The 20,370-nt window shown below is 40.3% G+C and overlaps 1 pseudogene; it reads left to right on the forward strand.

Moving 5' to 3' along the window:
* The first annotated feature begins 6,873 nt into the window (after window positions 1–6,873).
* On the forward strand, window positions 6,874–7,646 carry LOC103077789 (60S ribosomal protein L7 pseudogene; annotated as a pseudogene).
* The last annotated feature ends 12,724 nt before the right edge of the window (window positions 7,647–20,370 follow it).

The raw sequence follows: 20,370 nt of genomic DNA on the forward strand, positions 1-20,370 counted from the left end.
GGAACTAAGATCCCCACAAGACTCGCAGCATGGCCCAAAAATAAATAAATAAAAGATTTTAAAAAATAAAAATAAATCTAATCCATGGAGATGATTTCTGGGATGATGATATGAGGAGCCTTTCCTAGTGAAACCACTCTAACAGGTAAAAATTACTTTTAAGAAACCAACTATTTTAAAGTCTCCGGAAATGTGTTAAGGGCATACAACAAATGAAGAAACATTGATCCAAGAAAATCTAAATCTTTCTAAGAGAGCAGGGAGAGTCTTTAGCACTTGAGGTACCACCTACTTCCTTCCCCCTCCTCCCTGGCCCAGCTCAGTGTGATGAAGCTCTACCCTGGGCAGATCCAGACAAAAACAAGGCTTCTCTCTCCCACCTCCCAGCTATCAGCTACGGTGTCTTTCTGTGAAGGACCAGGCACCAGCATTTCTCATTTTCTCCCAAATACATGTTGAAGAAGGTTCATTCTTGGCAAAAGTGGCTGAGAGATCTGGGTCTTTCTTCTCTACCTAGTACCCACCCCCAGGGTGAAAACTCTACCCCCAGGCACAGTAGACCAAGAGCACTGGGGCTCCAACAGTCTGCACCCCAGCTCAAGTAAAGTGCAGATGATTTATGCCAGGAGAGAAAAGCCAAGAAGACCAGAGACTACTGCCCCACCCAGTACCCTGCTTATAGATCATGCCTGTCACTCCAAGGGAAGCTGGCACTCTCACTCTGAGAAAAGCTCCAGAGTAGTGGTACAGAGGCAAAAGCTATAAGAATAGAGAGCTCCAGGGAGTTCCCTGGTGGTCCAGTGCTTAGGACTCCATGCTTTCGCTGCCAAGGGTGTGGGTCAGTCCCTGGTCAGGGAGCTAGTTCCTACAAGCCACATGGCATGGCCAAAAGTTAAAAAAAAAAAAAAAAAAAAAAAAAAAAAAAAAAAAAAAAAAAAAAAAAAAAGAATGGAGAACTCCAAAGGGATCTGACCTTATTTGGAATAGAATGTGAGGAGGTTCAAGCCTAAGAGTGCTCCCCAAAATAAAGGAAAGTTTGGTGGTAAGCACTGAAGAGGAGGCTGGCAGATTCAGTAGAGCAAAAAGTTAAATTACTAACCAGCTGCAAGTTTACCAAAAAGAACCAAAGAATGAGACTGCTAAGAAGAGCCTACTGGGATAAGACCAAAACCCAAAGACTGGCCTTAAAGACTACTCCTGCAGTGACCTGAATTTAGTTGAATCGGAATGTGGCAAAATGTATGCTCCAGGGCATTGCTAAAGACAGTAGAGCAATTTGCCAGCAATTATTGAAGACTAACAGCTGGGTGTGATACCAAAAGCGACAGACAACTTAAAAAAGATCAGAAAAGGAGAGGTGACTATGTATGCCTAAGGCTGTACCTCCTGATGAGCAACTTCAGAGGGCGCACATAGCCAAGGAAAACAGATTTTAGTAAAATAGCCCTGCCAAGTTATTGAGAAAAATAAGCAAAACACAACAGTCCTTTTGGGGGTGAGGGAGGGGGGATTAACACTGGAGTTACTACAGTATATTATCTAAATGTCAAATTTTTTCAAAATTACCAGTTATGCAAAGAAACAGGAAAGTGTGACCATACACATGGAAAAAAAAAAATCAGGCAACAGAAATTGCCTATGAGAGGGGCCAAATATTGGATTTAGCAGGCAAAAATCAAATCACCTATTTGAAGAAAAGTATGATCACACTGTCTAATCAAATGGAGAATATCAATAAGGAAATAGAAATCATTAAAAAAAAAAAACCCAAACACTTCTACCAAACATTTAAATAATTAATAACATTCCTCACACTCTTCCAAAAAACAGAAGGGGGGGGGAACACTTCCATACTCATTTTATGAGGCCAGCTTTACCCTCATATACAAAAACTAGGCAAGGACACTGCAGGAAAAGAAAATTACAGGCAAATATTCGTGATGAACAGAGATGAAAAATCCTCAACAAAAATTAGAAAACTGAATTCAACAATGCATTAAAAGGATCATACCCCATGATCCAGTGGGATTTATTCCAGGGGTGCAAGGATGGTTCAACATCCTCAAGTCAATCAATGTGATACACCACATTGATAAAATGGAGGACAGGGACTTCCCTGGCAGTCCAGCAGTTGAGACTTTGCCTTCCAAAGCAGGGGGTGTGGGTTCGATCCCTGGTCAAGGAGCTACGATCTCACGTGTCTCATGGCCAAAAACCAAAACATAAAACAAAAACAATATTGTAGCAAATTGAATAAAGTGTTTAAAAATGGTCCACATCAAATCTTTAAAAATAAATAAATAAATAAAATGAAGGATAAAATCATATGATCATCTCAACCGATGCAGAAAAAGCATTTGGCAAAATTCAATATCCAATTCATGATAAAAACTCTCAACAGGGATTTCCGTCGTGGCACAGTGGTTAAGAATCCGCCTGCCAATGCAGGGGACACGGGTTCAAGCCCTGGTCCGGAAAGGTCCCACATGCTGCAGAGCAACTAAGCCTGTGTGCCACAACTACTGAGCCTGCGCTCTAGAGCCCGCGCACCACAACTACTGAAGCCCACGCGCCTAGAGCCTGTGCTCCACAACGAAAGAAGCCACTGCAGCAAGAAGCCCGCACACCACAACAAAGAGTAGCCCCCGCTTGCCACAGCTAGAGAAAGCCCACACGCAGCAACGAAGACCCAATGCAGCCAAAAATAAATAAATTAATTAATTTTTTTTAAAAAAACCTCTCAACAAAGTGGGTATAGAGGGACCATTACTCAGTGTAATAAAGACCATATATGACAAGCCCACAGCTAACATCAAATTCAATGGTGAAAAGCTTTCAGGAACAAGAAGATACCCACTCTTGGCACTTTTATTTGACATAGTACTAGAAGTCCTAGCCAGAGCAACTGGTCAAGAAAAGGAAATAAAAAGCAATCCGTATCAGAAAGGAAGAAGTAAAACTGTCACTATTTGCAAATGACATGATATTATATATAGAAAACCCTGAAGATTCCACCAAAAAAACCTGTTAGAACTAATAAATTCAGTAAAGTTGCAGGATACAAAATCAAGATACAAAAATCTTCTATACACTGACAACAAACTATCAGAAAGAGAAAGTAAGAAAACAATCTCATTTAAAATTGCATCAGGGCTTCCCTGGTGGCACAGTGGTTGAGAATTTGCCTGCCAGTGCAGGGGATACGGGTTCGAGCCCTGGTCTGGGAAGATCCCACATGCCGCAGAGCAACTAGGCCCATGAGCCACAACTATTGAGCCTGTGCATCTGGAGCCTGTGCTCTGCAACAAGAGAGGCCGCGATAGTGAGAGGCCTGCACACCACAATGAAGAGTGGCGCCCGCTTGCCGCAACTAGAGAAAGCCCTCGCACAGAAACAAAGAGCCAACACAGCCAAAAATAAATAAATTAATTAATTAATTTTACAAAAATAAAATAAAATTGCATCAAAAAGAATAAAATAGGGCTTCCCTGGTGGTGCAGTGGTTGAGAGTCCACCTGCTGATGCAGGGGACACGGGTTCGTGCCCCGGTCCAGGAAGATCCCACATGCCGCAAAGTGGCTGGGCCTGTGAATGCAAAGACCCAAAACTTATGGGATGCAAAACTTATGAGAGGCCACAGCAGTGAGAGGCCCAAAAAAAAAAAAAAAAAAAAAAAGAATAAAATATCTAGGCATAAATTTAACCAAGGAGGTGAAAGACCTGTACACCAAAAACATACTACACAAAGCAATCTACAGATTCAATGCAATCCCAATTAAAATTCCAATGGCATTTTTCACAGAAATAGAACAATCCTTAAAATTGTATGGAACCACAAAAGACCCCAAATAGCCAAAGCAATCATGAGAAAGAAGAACAACACTGGAGGCATCACGCTCTCTGATTTGAAACTAAATTACAAATCTATAGTAATCAAAACAGTATGGTTAGCATAAAAACAGACACATAGAACAAGGGAACAGAATAGAGAGCCCAGAAATAAGCCCACACATATATGGTCAATCAACTTACGACAAAGAAGTCAAGAATGTACAATGGGTAAGGGACAGTCTCTTCAATAAATGGTGTTGGGAAAACTGACCAGCTACATGCAAAAGAATGAAAATGGACCAGTATCTTATACCATATACAAAATTTACCATACACAAAAATTAACTCAAAATAGATTAAGGATCTGAATGTAAGACCTGAGACCATAGAATTCCTAGAAGAAAGCATAAGCAGTCAGCTCCTTGACATCAGTCTTGGTGATGATTTTTTTAACCTGACACCAAAAGCAAAGGCAATAAAAGCAAAAATAAACAAGTGGGACTACACAAACTAAAAAGCTTCTGCACAGGAAAGGAAACCTTCAACAAAATGAAAAGGCAGGCTGCTGAATGGGAGAAAATATTTGCAAGTCATATATCTGATAAGGTGTTAATATCCAAAATGTATAAAGAATTCATACAACTCAATAGCAAAAAACAAATAAAAGCTCCAAACAATCTGATTAAAAACTGGACAGAAGATCTAAGTAGACATTTTTCCAAAGATGGCCATACAGGTGGCCAACAGGTACATGAAAAGGTGCTCAACATCCAACATCACTAATCATCAGGGAAATGCAAATCAAAACTAAAATAAGATATCACCTCACACCTGTTAGAATGGCTATCATCAAAAAGACGAGAAATAACAGGTACTGGGGGAATCCTTATACACTGTTGGTGGGAACGTAAATTGGTGCAGCCACTATGGAAAACAGTATGGAAGTTCCTCAAAAAACTGAAACTAGAACTACCATATGACCCAGCAATTCCACTTTTAGTATTTATCGAAAGAAACTGAAAACACTAACTCAAAAAGATACATGCACCCTCATGTTCATTGCAGCATTATTTATAATAGCCAAGATATGGAAACATCTAAGTTCCCACTGACGGATGAATGGATAAAGAACTTGTGATGTAAATATTATTCAGTCATAAAAAAAGAATGAAATCTTGCTATTTGTGACAACATGGATGGAGTCTGAGGGCATTAAGCTAAATGAAGTAAGTCAAACAGAGAAAGACAGATGTTTTATGATCTCACTTATATGTGGAATCTAAACAAAACACACACACACAAACAAGCTCAAAGAAACAGAGAACAGATGGGTGGTTGCCAGAAATGGCAATGGGGGCCGTACAGAATAGGTAATGGGGGTTGAAAGGCATGGACCCAGCTACCAGATAAATAAGTCATGGGAGGCAATGTGCTGCGTGGGGACTGTAGTTGATAATACTGCATTAGAGATTGGAAAATCGCTAAGAGAGTAAAGCTCAAATTCTCATCACAGAAAAAAATTTTTTTAACTGTTTATGTTGACAGATATTAACTAGACTTACTGTGGTGATCATCTCACAGTATATATAAATATCAAACCGTTACGTTGTGTACCTGAAACTAATGTCATATGTCACTTATACCTCAATAAAAACAAAAGTATAACTATCCAAACATGACAGAAATTTACTTATCATTCATTTAAGTCCAAAATTGGGGTTGTTAAAGGAAAAAGAAGAAAAACTGAGAAGCTTCGAGGTACTGAAAAATAAACCAATCAAAAGGGAGACCAGAGGGACTTCCCTGGCGGTTCAATGGTTAGGACTCTGCGCTTCCACTGCCAAGGGCCCAGGTTCGATCCCTGGTTGGGGAACTAAGATCCCACAAACTGTGGTGTGGCCAAAAAAAAAAAAAAAAAAAAAGGAAAAAAGAAAAGGCCTTCCAACTGCAGTTTGTACAACGAACAGCCCTGTCACGACTCCTTGACTTCCTGAGGCCCAGCTGTTCCACGTTCCCTTGGTTCTGAGGCACACATAACCTTACCCCCAAAAATCTTCCTAACCACATGAGGCCTACCCAAATATCTACAGAAATACAACATAATAGCTTATTCAGTCTCCGCCCAAGAAACCACTACCCTGTGTAAAAACATTGCCTGTCAACAGTTTACTTTGATGCAGAGCAAAGAACGGGACCCTGGTTTGATTCTTCACAAATCTTAGCTTGGCCACCAAGCAATATTACCTTCCAACTCCACCATCCTGAGAAATTTCTTACTTTCCCACCATGTCAAACCTTTGGAATTAATACTGCAAATCAACAAACGAATTTTTAGAATTAGACATATAGAACAATGAGATATAATTGAGAAGCCGGTGCTTCACCTTTTTGGTCAAATGAATTCTGACAGGGTGCCAAGATAATTCAATGGAGAAAGAATAGTCTTTCAACATATGGTGCTAGGACAACTGGACTGCCACCGGCAAGAGAATGAAAGTAGACTCCTTCCTCACACCATATACAGAAATTAACTTTAAGGATCATAAACCTAATTGTAAGAGTTAAAACCATAAGACTCAAAAGAAAACAAACCTGAAAATACCTTCATGACCTTGGATGAGGCAATAATTTTTAGGTACGACACCAAAAGCACAAGTAACAAAAGAAAAAATAAATTGGACTTCATCAAAATTAAGACTTTTTATGCTTTAACAGACACCATCAAGAAAACGTAAGGACAACCCACCAAATGGGAGAAATATTTGCAAGTCCTATATCTAAAGGACTTGCATCCAGACTGTATAAAAAATTCTTATAACTCAATAATTTAAAAAAATGAATAACCCAGTTTAAAAATGGGCAGCTCAGGGCTTCCCTGGTGGTCCAGCGGTTAAGACTCCATGCTCCCAATGCAGGGGGCCTGGGTTCAACCCCTGGTCAGGGAACTAGATCCCACATGCTGTAACTAAAGATTCCTCATGCTGCAACTAAGACCTGATGCAGCCAAATAAATAAATATTAAAAATGGGCAGCTCTTTCCCAGCTGGAACCATGGAGGGTGCAGAAGAGAAGAAAAAGAAGGTTCCTGCTGTGCCAGAAACCCTTAAGAAAAAGCAAAAGAATTTTGCAGAGCTTAAGATCAAGTGCCTGAGAAAGAAGTTTGCCCAAAAGATGCTTCGAAAGGCAAGGAGGAAAAGCTTATCTATGAAGAAGCTATTCACTATTACAAGGAATACAGGCAGATGTACAGAACAGAAATTCGAATGGCTAGGATGGCAGGAAAAGCCGGCAACTTCTATGTACCTGCAGAACCCGAGTTGGCATTTGTCATCAGGATCAGAGGTGTCAATGGTGTGAGCCCAAAGGTTCAAAAAGTGTTGCAGCTTCTTAGCCTCCATCAGGTCTTCAGTGGCACCTTTGTGAAGCTCAATGGCACCTTTGTGAATTCTCAGCATGTTAACGAACGTGCTGAGAATTGTGGAGCCGGACATTGCAGGCCACCCAAACCTGAAGTCAGTAAGTGAACTGATCTACAAGCATGGTTATGGCAAACTCAGCAGGAGCGAAGTGCCCTGACAGATGACGCCTTGGTGGCTCCATCTCTTGGCAAGTGTGGCACCATCTGCAGGAAGGATCTGATTCATGAGATCTATACCACTGGAAAACATTTCAAAGAAGCAGACAACTTGCTGTGGCCCTTTAAATTGTCTTCTCCACGAAGCAGAATGAAGGAAAAGACCGCCCATTTGGTAGAAGGTGGAGATGCTGGCAACAGGGAAGACCAGATCAACAGGCTTATTAGAAGGATGAACTAAGGTATCTGCCATGATTATTTTTGTAATCTGGTCAGTTAATAAACTGTGACTGCTTTCCAATTGGAAAAAAAATAAAAATAAATTAAAATGGGCAAAGGATCTGAATAGACCTTTCTCCAAAAAATGGCTAATAAGCTCGTGAAAACGTGCTCAGTGTCATTATCCATCAGGGAAACGCAAGTCAAAACCGCAGTGAGATGGCACTTCACATCCCGTCAAAAAGTAGATAATCACAGGGTCTTCCCTGGTGGCGCAGTGGTTGAGAGTCCGCCTGCTGATGCAGGGGACACGGGTTCGTGCCCCGGTCCGGGAGGATCCCACATGCCGCGGAGCGGCTGTGCCTGTGAGCCATGGCCGCTGAGCCTGCACGTCCGGAGCCTGTGCTCCGCAACGGGAGAGGCCACAACAGTGAGAGGCCCGCGTACCGCAAAAAAAAATCACAAGTGTAGTGGAGAAAATGGAACCCACATACATTGCAGGTGGCAATGTAAAATGTTGCGTCTGCTGTGGGAAACACTCTGGCAGTTCTTCAAAAGGTCAAATGTAGAGTTACCATAGGATGCAGCAATTCTAATCCTAAGAATATACCTGAGAGAAATAAAAACACACGTCCACACAAAAACCTGTACACAGATGTTTATGGCAGCATTATTCATAATAGCCAAAAAATGGAAACAACCCAAATGTCCATCAGCTGATGAATGGATAAATAAAATGTGGTATATCCACGTAATGTAATATTATTTGACAGTGAAAAGGAATGAATTTTTCCTATATAGCACTGATACATATTATAAACTGGAGGAACCTTGAAAACATTGTTAAGTGAAAAGAGCCAGTCACAAAAGGCCACATATTATATAATTTCATTTACATGAAATATCCAGAATGGGCAAATCTAGAAAGATAGGAAAGAGACTAGTGATCGACCGGGGAATTCCCTGGCGGTCCAGTGCTTAGGACTCTGCACTTTCACTGCCAGGGCCCGGGTTTCATCCCTGGTTGGGGAACTAAGATCCCGCAAACCACGCGGCGTGGCCAAACAACAACAACAAAAAAGATGAGTGATTGACTAGGGGTGGGAGGTGGGGGGAAAATGGAAAGTGACTACTAGTGGGTGTGAAATTTCCTTTTTGGGTTGATGAAAATGAAAAATTGATTGTGATGATGGTTGCACAACCCTGTGAATACACTAAAGACCATTGAATTGTATACTTTAAATGAGTGAATGATATTTCTATAAAGCTGTTAAAAAAAGAAAATAAAATTATACCATGTGAGAATGTTTAAACAGTGGAAAGATACTACTTAATTTTTAAACGGTATTCCGCTTTAGTCAAATGTGAAGGATGAGTGTTTTGCCAGGATTTCCGTTTTTTGATGTTGAAGTTGCCTTTTCTAGGATGGAGTCAGATCCTCTTTGTGTTCATCTGAGAGCACTCAGGGCTTGGTCCCAAGTTCTCTGCTTTGTCACTTTAGTGTGATTCTTTTTTTTTTTTTAACATCTTTATTGGAGTATAATTGCTTTACAATGGTGTGTTAGTTTCTGTTTTATAACAAAGTGAACCAGTTATACATATACATATGTTCCCATATCTCTTCCCTCTTGCGTCTCCCTCCCTCCCACCCTCCCTATCCCACCCCTCTAGGTGGTCACAAAGAACCAAGCTGATCTCCCTGTGCTATGCAGCTGCTTCCCATTAGCTAGCTATTTTACGTTTGGTAGTGTATATATGTCCATGCCACTCTCTCACTTTGTCACAGCTTACCCTTCCCCCTGCCCATATCCTCAAGTCCATTCTCCAGTAGGTCTGTGTCTTTATTCCCGTCTTACCCCTAAGTTCTTCATGACCTTTTTTTTTTTTCCTTAGTAGAACAGTATGGTGGTTCCCTAAAAAACTACAAATAGAACTACCATACGACCCAGCAATCCCACTACTGGGCATATACCCTGAGAAAACCATAATTCAAAAAGATTCATGTACCAAAATGTTCATTGCAGCTCTATTTACAATAGCCAGGACATGGAAGCAACCTAAGTGTCCATCATCGGATGAATGGATAAAGATGTGGCACATATATACAATGGAATATTACTCAGCCATAAAACGAAACAAAATTGAGATATTTGTAGTGAGGTGGATGGACCTAGAGTCTGTCATACAGAGTGAAGTAAGTCAGAAAGACAAAAACAAATACCGTATGCTAACACATATATTTGGAATCTAGTGCGATTCTTCTAATCCTTTGTTTCCCATTAATTCCTGAGTCTACTGCTATGACTTAACCTCATACACTGGGTTGGATGTGTTTAAGTCTAGAGTCCTATTCACTGTGAAACGAAACCAGGGCTTTAAGGAAGATTTTGGGATTCTTAGAATGACAAGAGTTCAAATAAGGACAGTGAAATCAAAGCAGAATAACAAGTAGCCAGCAAGTCCTGCTCTACCAGGTGAAATACTCCTAAGAAGGGGGCAGTTTAAACACCAGCTGGATTTCAGAGTTGTCCACTTCAAACTGAGATTTCCAGAGCTCCTGAAGCACGAGGACTTCCCTTAAAGTTAGGTAGAAATAGAATGTGAAAGTTTTAAGATCAAGACCTTTTAGGATCTAGATTTTTATTTGAGTTCTTCCTTGTTAATTGCACAAAACTTAAACATAATCAAAGATATCGAGTTTGAATGATATTCTAGTTACTAAAATGGGATTTTAGTTACTAAAGAGTAAAACTGTCCTGCAGTTTTGAGGTAGCAAAGTCTGTAACACCTGATACATCTGTTGATGTCTTCGTCAACTCCTTCTCATACCCAGATTTCCAGGTAGAACAACAATTTCTGGATTACAGAAATTTACATAATTGAAAAGAAAAGAAAAAGTAGAGGGGAGAAATCAAAAGCATCCAGCTGAGATAAAGGATAAATAGGGAATGGAAAACAAAGGAAATAAAGAATAAAGAGACAAGTTTAGGAAAAAAATAGCAAAAGAATAGCAAAGGATAAGCAGTGGAGTAGAAACTGAGAGAATCAGATTCTAGGACCAGCTCTGCTATTAGTAAATTGTGTTGTCTTGGGCAAATCACTTTCCTTCCCTTCTTCCAGCTTTACTGGCCCATATAATTAGATACTTGTCTTCCTTTGGGTCAAATGACCAAGTATGAGTTCTAAGCATAAAACAATGAGATTTGTTTTCCTTTGCAGTTTATAAAACCAGTTTCCTTACTCTATAATTGGGCTATTTTATGAAAACACGCTGAAAAAAAATAACACTTAAAAAAAAGTAAATTTGCCGGTCACTGACAAGCTCTATTCTTTTGATGGCTTCCTGAGCCCAGTCACTGAAATTTATCTTTCACTTTCAGGTTCCTGCATGACCTCATGCCGATTCAGCAACACATAGTAATGGTAAGAATTCCCTCCTACCAGTCTTCTAAACGAGAAGAGTTTTGATAACCAGTAACCTTAGAGACATAACTGTGCTGTATAATCCAGGTCATTTCCCCTGGGCTCTTTCAGTGCCCTTCTGCAGCACTTCATCTTAAAAAAAAAAAAAGGCCCTTTAGGAACTTTTTTTTTTAATTAACTTATTTATTTATTTTTATTTTTGGCTGCGTTGAGTGTTTTTTGCTGTGCGCGGGCTTTTCTCTAGTTGTGGCGAGCAGGGGCTACTCTTCCTTGCGGTGCGCGGGCTTCTCATTGGGTGGCTTCTCTTGTTGCAGAGCACAGGCTGTAGGCACACGGGCTTCAGTAGCCTGTGGTGCTCGGGCTCAGTAGTTGTGGCTCACAGGCTCAGTAGCTGTGGCGCACAGGCTTAGTTGCTCCACGGCATGTGGAATCTTCCCAGACCAGGGCTCGAACCTGTGTCCCCTGCATTGGCAGGTGGATTCTTAACCACTGCACCACCAGGGAAGCCCCCCCCTCTAGGAACTTTAAAGATTTCTTTATAATGTGGTTATGGCATTTGAAATCATCTCAAATGTAAATTGAACAGCAATACAGTACTACTTTGGGAAAATCTGAATCTTAGACTATTTTAACAGAAATGCAGTTAATTATTACTTTCATATATGCACAGCGACTTCAACGAGTTGTTGATGTCTGACTTTCTTTAATAAATGGATCATTTGTAATGAATCTGATTTTAAAGCAAATGAATACTCAAGTGCTTTAAAAAGTTGTTCTAGATTATAGTTGAGGTAAATAACAAGTTAAGAGCACATAGTGGGACTTCCCTATGAAAAGAAGACTGTCTTTTGGGGTCAAAAGAAAACCATGAGAGTGTTTCACAGTGTAGTTTCCCAGTAGCGCTGGCAGGGTGGGGTGCATTCGGAGCGCTCAGTACGTCCCAGCGTATACGCCTGCATCTCCTTGTACATGTGTACTCACCAGAAGGCAGTCTCCCCTGCCGGGCCTTTCCCTAATGGATTTCCATTTCTATCCATCGGGGACTTAGATGCCGGCTAGCAATTAGTCCTAATCAGGCAGCAGGAGTTTCCTAAGGGGACTGCCAGCTAGCCTAATTGCTGGCAGCTGTGGGGCTGCTCAGCGCGCAGCTGCAGGGCACGGGCTGTTAACCCCCAGTGTCCCGGGCTCCACAAAGATGCTTGACCTAGCAAAATTCCTGCTGTGTGTGGCATGTGTTGGGATCAATGGCTTATCTTTATTTTGGAAAACTGTGCTGAGAAGCTTGGATTACTTTATCTCCAAAGATAGTTTAGGATAAGGAGTGAACTATATAACCCTGCTCTATAGCAGAAATTCACAGAGGAACTGAAACAGGATTAAAAAAAAAAAAAGCTCTATCATGGAAATTCTCAAAAATTCACAGAAGTGGAATAGTATAATAAGCCCATACATCCATCAAACAATGCTCTACATACTGCCATTCATTTTAATCTATTCCCCACCTCTGTTTGTTTGGTTTTTTTTCTTTTTTACCGGAGTATTTTAAAGCAGCTCTCAGACTTCATTTCACTTATAAGTGCTTTAGTGTATGATTCTAATATAAATATATATTTTTAAGTGTAACCACAAAACTATTACTACCCTCAACAAAATAGCTAATAATTCCTTAATATCACCCAGTATCTAGGCAGGCTCCTATTTCCACAGCGTGTCAAAAATGCGTTTGGGTTTGTGTGAATCAAGGATCTAGTCAAGGTAGTTGTGACTGAGGCGACCATTTGCTGGAGAGAGTTTCATGCTCTACATTTGGCAGATTGTACCCTCAAGGTGTTCTTTTATGTGTTCCCCATATTTTCTGTAAATCCACAGGAAAATCTAGAAGCTTCATGAGAATTAGGTTTGGGTTTTTTCCAAGAATATTTTATAAGTGGTGCTATGAACTTTCTTTTGCTTCTTACTCAGGAGGCACAAATGTCTAACTGTCCAGTCTCAGTGATGTTAAAATTGATCAGTGAGTTCAAATGTTGTCAATCTGATGCATCCGTTACAAAGTTCCCCCATTAACTTTACCTGATAGTTTTAGCAGACATTTATAATCATTGCCTAGAATGATTGTTTCATAAGGGGTTACTAAGTGGTAGCATTCTAATGTTTTCATTCCTTTGGCATGTATTAGCCATGATCCTTGTAGAAAAGAATTTCCCCCTCGTGTTTGTAAAGGCAAGATAAATACTTGATTCCCTTCCTTTTTTTTTCTCTTTTTTAAAAATATTTATTTATTCGGCTGTGCCAGGTCTTAGTCGCAGAATACGGGATCTCCACTGTCGTGAGTGGGATCTTTAGTTGTGGCATGCGGGCTCTTAGTTGCAGCACTCGGGATCTAGTTCCCTGATCAGGAATCGAACCGAGGCCCCCTGCATTGGGAGCGTGGAGTCTTAACTGCTGCACCACGAGGGAAGTCCCTGACTCCTTTCCTTTATATCACATTGATTCCCTAAGCCACCTCATAATGTAACTATGAAAAAAATTTTTTGAGTATTATTATGAACTCATGGATTTTTAGATGTATGATGTGTTTCAATCCAACGTAGTCCTAGCTTTTTTTTTTTTTTGTGTGGTATGCGGGCCTCTCACTGTTGTGGCCTCTCCCGTTGCGGAGCACAGGCTCCAGATGCGCAGGCTCAGCGACCATGGCTCACGGGCCCAGCCGCTCTGCGGCATGTGGGATCTTCCCCGACCGGGGCACGAACCCGTGTCCCCTGCATCGGCAGGCGTACTCTCAACCACTGCGCCACCAGGGAAGCCCAGTCCTAGCTTTTTTAATGCTAAAATTATCCCAGATTTAATCAGTGGTGCTTTTCAAATTTATTCTGTAACTTTTTGACTTGTCTTCATTAGTCTTTGAAATTTTTCTGCCCTATGCCTGGAATAACAGTTTTCCAAGGAGCCCTGGTTCCTCTTAGTAAACTGGGCATGATGGGTGTTCCTTGCTAATGGATTCTCGTTGCTTCTAGTCCAACGCGCTATATTTAAAGCAACAGAATGAACCTGTATTAAATTCAGGTTTGCATTAGTCTCCTGCAGATGTTTATACATCTGTACTCACCTTAAACTTCCTCCTTCCTGTCCCCAAGGAACAAGTGTCTAAAATAAGCCTTTGGTATCTCTAGTTCCAGGACAAACTGTCAATCCCCTCCTCACTCGGTTCCTTCTTCATCTAACCCCCCTCTCAGTGAATCAGAGATGTGGCCACCATTGCTTCCCTGTCCCCTATCTTCTCTCCCAAACTAGACTGAAAGCTTTCTGAAAGCAAGAATGTTTTCTGCTCATTTTGGAATCTTCCATAATGCTGAGCACAGAGTAGGTTTTCAGTAAACTTTTGCACTGAACTGTGAATTGTCACAGGTCCCAATCTGTGCCGCTAATTCTGTGGTCACATTCCTTTCTCTGCTCTACATCAATCTCTCATCCAGGGACCTTTTTTTTTTTTTTTTCCCTCCAACACGACAGAAGCACCATTCCACAGCCATTTTATAAAGATGGAATAAAATAAAACTCTGTAATTGATTCTGTTCCAAAGAAGCCATGCATTAAGGAAGAAAAACCGTGCCTTGAGGAGCTGTGGGCTTCATTACCTGCTCCGCAGCAAGCCACTTGGGAGGGCAGTCAGACTTTGCGGGAAGGTGCCAGTTAATGACCTCCACCCGCCCTGAAGCACACTCCAGCCCCACACCTCCACGGTGCTGACAGAAGCCACTGGGGGAAATCTTTGCTCAGTTCCTTGATATTTCAGAAACAGCATACCATTAACGATTTCTCATGTTTTCTAACTCCATATTTAAGGAAGATTATTTCATAGAGCCGAATAAGATGACCTGAAGATAAACCATCTGTATACCCAGATAGTCACTGGACACTAACTATGGATGTCCTGTGTGGGTCTTAGCAGTGGGGTGACCTCAGGAGGAGCAGGTAAAAATAGTACCCACTCCTCCACCCCAGAGAGGCTTGGACCCCCCAGATAGGAGCTCCAGAATTAACCCCCATTGCTATTTCTTCATTGAGTTTCTAATCACATGCTTCATCCGTTGTACTGTGGATTTTTTTTCCAGCTTAATTAGTAGGTGGAGTCTTTATGTAATGTGGATATTGTATGCTAAGGACAGACAACCCAATTAGCGTAAGAAAAGAGGGAATTCATGGAGTCTCACAGTTGGGAGTCCAGGAGTAGCTCTAAACTCTGGCACGAGTGCATCCAGGGACCCAAGCAATACGTCAAAACTTGTCTGCATTTACCTTTCACTTCTGCTTATTTCTGTTGGTCTTGGTTTGCTCCTTCTGGAGTTAGGTTTTCCTTATGTAGCCAAAAACATTGATGGCAACAGGAAACTTCAAAACCCACAGCTGAGGTATGTTTTTCTGTAGCTCCAAAGCTTAAAAGACTCTAATTAGCCAACTTGATTCAAATGTCTGAGGAATGATGGGACCAAAGAATGGGGGTCCTGAACAACTCAACCTATTACATATATCAACCCTTTCAGTATATATGTGACCTTTCTAAGCCTCAGTTTTCCCACCTGTAAAATGGAATCATCATAATCATAATCATACCCATCAATTGTAATTAGATAATTCATGTAAAATGCTTAGCATACTTCCTGACATATAACAACCCCTGTATTAATGTTGGCTCTTATTATCTTTTTAATCATTATATGCTTTTCCTAGATGGTCATCTTTTATTTATTTATTTATTTTTAAATACTTATTTATTTATATGGCTGCGTTGGTTCTTCGTCGCAGCGCACGGGCTTCTCTGTAGTTGTGATGTGCGGACTCCAGAGCGCACGGGCTCAGTAGCTGTGGCGCACGGGCTGTAGAGCACGCAGGCTTAGTTGCCCCGCGGCATGTGGGATCTTAGTTCCCCGACCAGGGATCGAACCCGCGTGCACTGCATTGGAAGGCAGATTCTTAACCACTGGACCACCGGGGAAGCCCCTAGATAGTCATCTTTTAATGTTATTTATGGTATCTCCCACTGAACAGAAGCTTAAATTCTTTTCTGTCCAAATCTAAAAATCTTTTCTTTATGGTTTCTGGGTGGTGTCATGCAGGAGCTAGTCTTCCCTGTACCCCCAAATTACAAAAATATCCTCCTGAACTTTCTTCTGGTATTTTTGTAATTTTCTTTTTAATGTTTCAATCTTTACTTCATCAACCTAATATAATGTTATATGTCACTTATACCTCAATTTTTTAAAAAGAGGAGGGAGGGACTTCCCTAGTGGTCCAGTGGCTAAGACTCTGAGCTCCCAGTGCAGGGGGTCTGGGTTCAATCCCTGGTCAGGGAACTAGATGCCCCATGCCACAGCTAAGAGTTTGCATGCCGCTACTAAAAACATTCTGCATGCCGCAACTAAAGGTCCCCCGTGCCACGGCTAAGACCCGGCACAGCCAAATAAGTAAATAAATATAAATTTTAAAAAAATAAAAATAAAAAGAGGAGGGGAAAAAATTCTTCTTTTCACCACTAATTTGAAATTTAATCTTTATCTGGTGCTAAGTTCCTACTATGAACTGACTTGTTTCTGATTTATTCTGTTTGATTCTTTATTTCTTTCTATGCCAGTTTTGTCATAGTTTTATGGTAAATTATTATATTTAGGAGGGCAAGTCTCCCCTGCCATCATTCTTCTTTTTGAAAATGTATTTGGCTGTTCTCCCACTCTCTGCTGTTCCAAATAAACTTTAGAATCAACTTATAAAGACACAATTAAAAATTCATTAGGATTTTATTTAAAATTGCATTGAATATATGGAACTATTTGGAAAGAATTAGTATCTTCATAATAACGAGTCTTCCTGTCTAGACACCAAAATAAATCTCCATTTTTTCAGGTATTCTTCATGTTCTTGAGTAAGTTTAAGAGCGTTCCTTTACAGGAACATAAGTAACCTATTTACTGTTATGCTTATTCCTAAATACTTTGTGTTTTGTGTTTTTTGTGGGTTTTGTTTTTGCTACCGAATAGAATTCTTTTCCATTAAATTTTCTAATTTATGTTATTATTGTCATGGCTATTAATGTTTGTGTTTCACTTATAATTGGTTATCCTACTGTGCTCTTTTTATCTGAAAGTCTTAGTTTTTCAGTGGATTTTTGTAGGTTTTATAAGTGGCCAATCATGTTGTCTGTCAATAATGATAAGGAGGCCACTCCCTTCTGTAAATTTCCTCCCCTCTCCTTGTTTTACCACACTGGTTGTGTCCTGCAGTGAAACAGTGGCAGTAGTTATGATACAGCATTTCTGTCTTGTTCCTGGCCCCATCTTTTCACCTTTAAGTGCGGCATTTGTGTTTACTTCTTTATCAAAGTGAAGAAACTTTTTCTATTTCTAGGTTACTAAGTGTTTTCCAGGACTGGTTGTTGCAGCTATTGAAATACTTCTGTTTTTCTGCTTTTCTTTAATAATACAGTGAATTACATTGGTAGTAGATTTCACAGTTTTATGTCTCCCTGCATACTAATCTTTTTTATTTTTATTTTTCATTGAAGTATAATTGGCATACAATGTTATATTAATTTCAGGTTTACAATATAGTGATTCAACATTTATATAAATTACAAAGTGATCACCACGATAAGCTAGTTACTCTCTGTCACCATTTAAAGTTACTGCAGTATTACTGACGATGTCCTTTCCTGTTCTGTATGTTGCAGCCTCTATGTTGCCCATCCCTCCACTCCACTCCTCTCTGGCTTCCACTAGTTTGTTCTCTGTATCTGTGATTCTGTTTCTGTTCTGTTTTGTTCATTTGTTTTATTTTATTTTTTTAGATTCCACATGTAAGTGAAATCATATGATACTAATCTTTTAATTGATTGCTGGATTTGATTTCCCAATATTTTATTTAGCACTTTTGCATCTATGTTTATAGTTTTCCTTTTTGTATCTTTGGCCAAATTTTTTTTAATTTATTAATTTATTTATTTTTTACTTTATTGGGTCTTTGTTGCTGCGTGCGGGCTTTCTCTAGTTGCGGCGAGTGGGGGCTACTCTTCGTTGTGGTGTGTGAGCTTCTTGTTGCGGTAGCTTCTCTTGTTGCTGAGCATGGGCTCTAGGCATGCGGGCTTCAGTAGATGTGGCTCATAGACTCTAGAGCACAGGCTCAGTAGTTGTGGCACATGGGCTTAGTTGCTCTGCGGCATGTGGGATCTTCCCGGACCAGGGCTCGAACCCATGTCCCCTGCATTGGCAGGCGGATTCTTAACCACTGCGCCACCAGGGAAGTCCATGGCGAAATTTTTGATCAAGGTTATGCTAGCCTTGTAGAATGAATTGAAATTCTTTCTGTTTGTTTTTTGTTTTTTTTGCTACTATCTGGAACAGTTGAATAACAAAAAAAATTATACTATCTATAAAAAACTCTTTGGAAGATTTGATACAGTTTACCCATTATAACATGAAACTGACTTGGAGTATTTTGGGGAGATAAATCTGTGACTACATTTTCCATTTTTTTTAATACTTATTAGTTTATTCATGTTTTCCTAAAAATTTTGAAACAAGCATATCTATATTTTCAAATTTATTGATACAAAGTTGCAATAGATTTCTTTTCCTTATTTACTTGACCTTTTAATTTTTAAAAAATATTTAATGTCTCTACTTGTCATTGCCTTGTCAAATTTTAATATTTCTAGCAGTTTTTGCTTTATGATTTTAAAGCTATGTTGCTCAGTTCATAAAGAATCATTATAGTTATATCTTCTTAATGAATATCTTTTATTAATATATCTATTTTTAGCCCCATTAATGCTTTTGCCCATTAATGCTTTTGCAAGTCCTACTTTCTTTGTTTTTCCTTGTCTATCCATCTCTGTATTTTCAGCCCTCTTGTGGAATTTTATTTTGGATGTGCTTCTTATAAAAAGCATGTAACTTTTAAAAATGCAATCTAGGATTTTTTGTATCTTAATAGAATTTAGTCTATTTAATTTTTTAATTAGCCTATTTAAATTTTTAATGATCCTTGATATGACTGGTCTGATTTTTAATATCTTCATGTTTTCTATTTCGGTATATGTCTTGTAAAATTTAAAAATTTTTAATGATCCTTGACGTGGCTGACCTAATTTTTAATATCTTCATGTTTTCTATTTATCTTGCTTTTTATAGTTTTGCATTCCCCCCCCCTGCCTTTTGCTGCATTGATCTAATTTTCTTTATTCCCTTGCCCCCTCAGTTTAGTAATTCTACTTCATTTTGTTATTCTACTGGCTGTATTCGTTTAGCTTGTATTTGTAGTGAAAGAGAAAAACACTGTATACCAATAAGTACTTAACAAATTCTCTTAAGCAAAATGATGACTACAATGGCAGTAGCATTAACAAAACTATCTAAATCTTCTAAATCCACGTCACTTGTCTGACATCATCTAAAACAAAGTTCCTAATTTTAAGGTTCTCCAAACTGACTTCTTCCTTTTGATTCTCTTGCTGCCCACTTATTTGAACTCTGCTGCCTTTCTTAATGCCTCTTCCCGCACATTGCCCGTGACGTTCTATATTTGGCTGCTGTTCTTAGAAATGGAATTCTCTTGTCATCTGTCTTATCACTTAGCTCCCTCCATTGCTGACACAGTCTCTATTCACTTAAACTTAAAAGTGGAAAGCATAAGTCGTTTCAAAAATTCATTCATTTGGGACTACCCTGGTGGTGCAGTGGTTAAGAATCCACCTGCCAATGCAGGGGACACAGGTTCTACCCCTAGCCTGGGAAGATCCCACAAGCTGTGGGCAACTAAGCCTGTGTGCCACAACTACTGAGCCTGTGCTCTAGAGCCCTCAAGCCACAACTGCTGAGCCCACGTGCCGCAACAACTGAGCCCATGCACCACAACTACTGAGCCCGCGTGCTGCAGCTACTGAGGCCCGCGTGCCTAGAGCCCATGCTCCACAACAAGAGAAGCCACCACAGTGAGAAGGCTGCGCACCTCAGTGAAGAGTAACTCCTGCTCGCCACAACTAGAGAAAGCCAGCCCGCGGCAACGAAGACCCAACACAGCCAAAAAAAAATAGAGTAAATAGAAATTAAAAAAAAAAAATGTGGGGGCTTCCCTGGTGGCGCAGTGGTTGAGAGTCCACCTGCCAATGCAGGGGACACGGGTTTGTGCCCCGGTCCAGGAGGATCCTGCATGCCGCGGAGCGGCTGGGCCCGTGAGCCATGGCCGCTGGGCCTGCACGTCCGGAGCCTGTGCTCCGCAACGTGAGAGGCCACAACGGTGAGAGGCCCACGTACAGCAAAAAAAAAAAAAACAAC

The sequence above is a fragment of the Lipotes vexillifer genome, unplaced genomic scaffold (genome assembly GCF_000442215.2).
Source record: "Lipotes vexillifer unplaced genomic scaffold, Lipotes_vexillifer_v1.1 scaffold472, whole genome shotgun sequence".
Classification (NCBI taxonomy): Eukaryota; Metazoa; Chordata; class Mammalia; order Artiodactyla; family Lipotidae; genus Lipotes; species Lipotes vexillifer.